The sequence below is a fragment of the Centroberyx gerrardi genome, chromosome 7, assembly GCF_048128805.1.
Source record: "Centroberyx gerrardi isolate f3 chromosome 7, fCenGer3.hap1.cur.20231027, whole genome shotgun sequence".
Classification (NCBI taxonomy): domain Eukaryota; kingdom Metazoa; phylum Chordata; class Actinopteri; order Beryciformes; family Berycidae; genus Centroberyx; species Centroberyx gerrardi.
The window spans coordinates 5,276,802-5,282,630 of NC_136003.1; positions in this window are offsets into that span (position 1 = coordinate 5,276,802).

The window sequence follows — 5,829 nt, forward strand, 5'->3', positions numbered from 1 at the left end:
ACAGCACACATCCTCTGGTTTGAGTCGGTGGGTACTTCTACATGCCCAATGAGTCAAGTGTAACGTATTCTTACACAAGTGACGATAACACACAAGTATAGTTTGTGCAAGCTTGACTCGGACCTGAAATTCCAGAACTGTCTGCTCTATTGTGTCTGCAGATTTTCCCATTGAATTATGCAAAATCATAGCAATTACTAGCAATTTTAAATTGTAGTATTTTTGACTGTTCCTTGCTTAAAGGTGCTAAGTGTAGCAATCAATCAACAAATCATTCCCCCACCTATTTTGAGACACTATAATTACCGTAAAGAAATGCGACCATTACTGAGAAGACTGGCAGCCTCTACTCTGCATTTTATATTGTGTTCCACCAGGTCAGGTTTGGAGGGAAATCTGCTGGATTGCTTTACGGCACAAAACAAGAAGAGGGCGCTGTTCTTCCAGAGCAAACAGAGCTAAAGCTTTCAGAGTTTCTGGAAACGGCAGAAGTAACAGGGTTTATGGGAAATGTGGTCTTAATTTTGACAAACATTAGCACTAACAATACCACTGGTGTGAGAGAGAGGCTACCAATCGTCGCCACCGTGTTCTCATTAGTTTGCGGCAATTATACCAAGGTATCACAATTCATTTGACAATGGCATATTGATGTTCAAAAATGCTACTCATAGCCTTTTTTAAATCAGTTTTACAGATGCACATAATAAGGAAGCACACTTGCTAGCTACATGTTTTTGGACAATTTCATTTTAGCTTAAACTACTGATAATATTTTTGAACACAAACTAGCAACTAAGTGACAACTAAGTTGGTTTGACCACATTAAGAGGTCAAACCAACCCAGTCCATCGAGTCCAGTCAGGTGTCGATGGGTTTGGGCAGACTACCTGTCAGTATGTTGTGCTGGTGCCACTGTGCTGGTCTGCCACTGGCCCGGTGCGGAGAGCAGGCAGTTACTGGGTGTCTGTGGTCAGTCCCATTGGTTGTCCAGTAAGGAGTGGGGTCTTTTGGGTTGGTGATCTCTCTGACAGCCTGGCCACCGCGATACTGAACCCAGTTTTCCAACTTCATGTCGGCCCTCTGGAGAAAGACCATGGTAAAGGAGGGTGAGAGTGTTGTTCTTGGTACAAGTCCTACTGATGTGAGCAAACAGTACAGGAGAGAGCAGGTGAAAACGATGCATTACTAATCTGAATAGTGCTGTCTGACTCCAGTGACTGTGGAGTTACAGTGCCTATCTGTGGTGAATATAGAGTTTTACATACAAAACAATCACATGATCAGCTGCAAGCCTTCAATGTCATGCATTAGTAGCTTTGTCTTTCTTTTTAATGGGTTTGCAATAAATTATCTGAATTTGAATCCTGTGTGCCACAATCCAGTGCCTGCCTCTGACCTGAGGCTATTACGGCACAATGAAAAAATCACCAAGATCAAAAGGCCTTGGAGTTTAGGATGCCATAGTCCTGAATTAGGCCAAGTGGAAGCCCATAGTATGGATGAATAAACACAAAATGGCCACCAAATAACAGAAAAAGATCTTTTAGCAGTCTGAGCTATTAAATTCTGTTAAAAGCAAACATGATGCAGGACTAAGGGGGATTGCTCTTTAATACTCTTTAATATAAAATAATAGAAATTGAAAGGAATACACCAAGTTTTTGGGGAGACTGGCCCCTTGGTCAACTGATGAGTGATGAGAACATAAACACCAAAATCATCACAGCATACATGTTGAGTGATAGTACACCACTAGCATTATACAAAGTAAGAAGACTGACCTTTTAGCAATGATTAGTGTTTTTTATTATATGGCCTGTAGATTCATATATTTAAATATATATATATATATATGTTACGCTTAAATAAGCCCACCTTTAAAGATCAGTGTGACCCCTAGCTTGAGCTAGACTGCAGCACCGGAACCAATGATCTACCGGGGACACATGGATTATTCTCATCATGTAACAGGGACAATCTACCAAAAACTTAGTGTATTCATTTAAGACCATATGATAATCTTCTAGACTATGATGAAGGTTTGCTTGGATTCTTGCATTGTGCTGCCACTCACTGGGGGGATGTCTTTGGGACCGTGCACTTCTTTGGTGTGTGACTGTAATTGGCAGGGTGTGGTGTTACTCAGGTCCAGCTGGTTAAGATGCTGTGAGGGGAAACTGGGGTCTCGCAGATGGAAGATGAGAGGCTGTCCATTAGCTGCCCTGCCAGAATAACTCTGTAACAGGAGAGAAAAATGAAGAAAACATCGCCAAGCAGAGCATCATCCTCAAATGGACACCTCTGACTCCGAGGTCACTGTTACACAGGCTGTTCAGTTTTGAAGGGAAAATCCACACTAAACCCGAATTCATCAATGTTCTTGATCTTAGACGATGTAGTTTATATTATAAGTGGTACCTGTAGCATTTTTAAACATCAATATGTCATTGTCAAATTAATTGTGATGCCTTGGTATAATTACTGTAAACAAATGAGACCATGGTGGAGACGTTTTGTCGCCTCTATCTCACACCAGTGGTATTGATAGTGGTAGTGTTTCTCCAAATTAAGACCACATTTTCCATAAGCCCCCTCCATCGGGCTTTCACTCCTTCCACCATCTGTCTAGAAACTCATAAAATGTTTGCTGTTTGCTCTGAAAGAACAGTGCCCTCTTCCTGTTTTGTGCCATAAAGCAATATCCATTTGTGCTATAAAGCAATACAGCAGATTTCCCGCCAAATCCGGTGGCACACAATGTAAAATTGTATTTGTAACAGAGGATTTAGAACCTTTTCTACGTAATGCTGATGTTGTTCAGTTTTACATATATATATATATATATAATATAATTCTGTTTCAGTGAGGATTTTGAGGGATTTTGAGAGTGAGGCACAGCTAGAGAAATTGTATCCACATTTTATCGTCATTTGATAGCAAAAAGAAAGAAAGCTCACATTTCGATAATTCATTTTAGGAATTTATCCAACTTCTTTAAGGACCTGCAGATACCCTGTTGAGGCTGACCTGGGTGTGGGTGGTGGTGTAGCAGGATGCTGAGGTCATGTCGCCCAGGGTGAGGGTGCTCTGGTGCATCAGACGCCCTGGCCTGGAGGCCTGGGCCTTACTTTGGCCCTGCTGTGCACACTGGGACACCCTACTGTCACTGTCCATTGGCACACTGTTCATGTTGTTATCCTGGCCAAAGCTCCTGATCACCTTGGCTGTGTGCTTGTCCACAGGCATCCTGGTTTTCTACAACCCACCACCTAGCACAAACCAAGCACATCACTGCACTGTTTTCCTGTCCTGGCATTCAAACGTCTACTCTAACCTTGGTAGTTATATTGAATTTCAGATCTTGAAGGACGACACCGGAACAGGAATACATGTTTTTGGGATACTGGCTTGTTGGTAAACTTACATAGACACCAAGAACATTGTTCCCGGTGGCTTTGGTGCTCCATGCTAACACTTTAGCATACAATATGTTGACTGATGGTAGGCCACTAGCATTATCTCAAAAGTGAGAAAATGCTTTAGCATTTGAGAGATAGTAGGTGACTAGCATTATTCAAAGTAATAAGACTGACCTTTTAATAATAAAAAAGTTGTTTGTGCTTTTTATGGCCTGTAGACTGATACATTTGAAAATGAAATATCATTAACTCAATATCGGCAATATAGCCAGGTTTATTTTTGGGACTATTTCAGGTGTGCAACCACGTATTCATCCGCTGCGCAGTGATTTTTTGCTCTACACAATCTCCTATCACCCGCCAGCTTGACTTCCTATGGAAACAGTAAGTTCAAAACAGTAAGTTATTTGTGTATTTTTGTGTACATTTTATCTCCTACACAAAACTACCAGACTTAGCCAAATATAATTTAAGATTACAATTTAGTTTTAGAGCTGCTGCAAGTTATCATTTTCTCACTTTTGAGATAATGCTAGTGGCCTACCACCACCCAACATAATGTATGCTAAAAGATCTCTGCTGGGACATATGGAGGATTTGGTGTCTTATGTTCTGATGACTTAATGGCTAAGTTCACTATCAGGCCAGTCTCACAAAGACTTGGTGTATTCCTAAGTAATGTGAAAATTCAATCTGATTGATCTGAATGCTATATTTACTCACTGCTTACTGAACAGATATTTTCTTTAGAGGTTTCTCAGTGCATTATTTGAAAAATAATGCACTGAGAAACCTCTAAAGAAAATGACAAGCATTATTTGAAAAATAATGCACTGAGAAACCTCTAAAGAAAATATCTGTTCCTGCTTCAACAGGAGTTCACCTTTGTCCAATGAGACAGATGCCAATATTTGCCTGTTTAAACCATCATTGATAAAAAAAAAAAGTGGTCAGTGTGATTCCTCGATTAAAGCATCTTGATGACTGATTGTATCACATTTGTTGGAAGCAATGTGGGAAAAGCATGCAAACTAACACTTGAAGCTATTACAAATATTGATCTTAAATGAACCACAAAGATGGAGGTGCTAGACTTTTTTGACCTCAGTTCCCTGTGATTGTAGCACTCAATCACAGAATGCTGAAAGAAATGCTGACATTAAATGTACATGTAATCACAGTTAAACAAGCTGAGTAGAATAGCGAGTACAGTTATTGTCTTCCTTTCGATTGTGACATACAAAATATAATCCCTTTTGAAATATGTAACACACAAGAAAAATTCAAATCCACATGAAGAAACAAGCACAGACATTAATTTCATCCTCTGGTCTGCTACTTACCCAAGCTGAAGCCAAGACTGGTTTTGTGGAGCATTTGCTGTCATGGTGACAAGCAAACAAGAACGTTGCAGTGTGAATTTACAACTACTAAGGCATATAGAATTTTTCTGAAGTTACAAATCAAAAGACCAAAATTTGCTCATGCAACAATGAAGTAAGTAAGTAAAATAATTCACACTCACAATGTTTTGCTCTAAATGAATGCAAGGCAATAAGGATTACATGCTTTACCAAATTGGTACAAATACAGTATTTTGCATTTGTTACCTGAGCACCTCTGTCAATTTTGTCCAGTCTGGAACCATCACGTATTTGATTTTCCCAAGAAAAATATCCAGCCAAAATGATATTAATATGACGATATTTATGATATATAAGAAAACTTCTGTGCCCAGTGATAGTTCAGTGATAGTTCTATCCCTCTATTGAGGGATTGTGTTCACAAGAATGTGTCTACACACTCACACACACACAGACACCACCATGACAAATAATGTCCTGCATACACTGTGTAGGCTACCATGTACCATGGTGGAGGGACATAATAAAAAAATCCAAAACAAAATTGTGGGATGGGATGGGATGGGATGGGATGTCCTGTGTGTGTTTATGTCTGTTTGGTGTGTGCTTTGTTGTGTGTTTTTCCACTGTGTCCATCCACCAAGATATCTTTGCAACTTTTTCAGCGTTTTTTGTGTACAGCGGTGAAAATATAATGTATTTATGGAGGGAGCTGTAGTAAATGAAACTACATATTCTGTTTTTTCCCCCAAAATATCATCTTCACAGCACACGTTTTCACCCATATATGCCTATGCAAGATGCCATAAATACTGGGCAGCCAAAGAGACTCAATAACATCTTACTACACACCGCCTATCTGGCTGAATTGAAAAAGGATACTGGAGCGCCCATTCTAATAACAACTGTACCACTGCTATGAGAGTTGAAATAAGCCTTTGTTAGAAAAGTACAGCACAATACACTGTCACTGTATTAATGAGTCACGTTCAGTCACGTTCTGCTCTGCGCAGAAACTGCAAGGCGGTAGTTTGCATAACTGG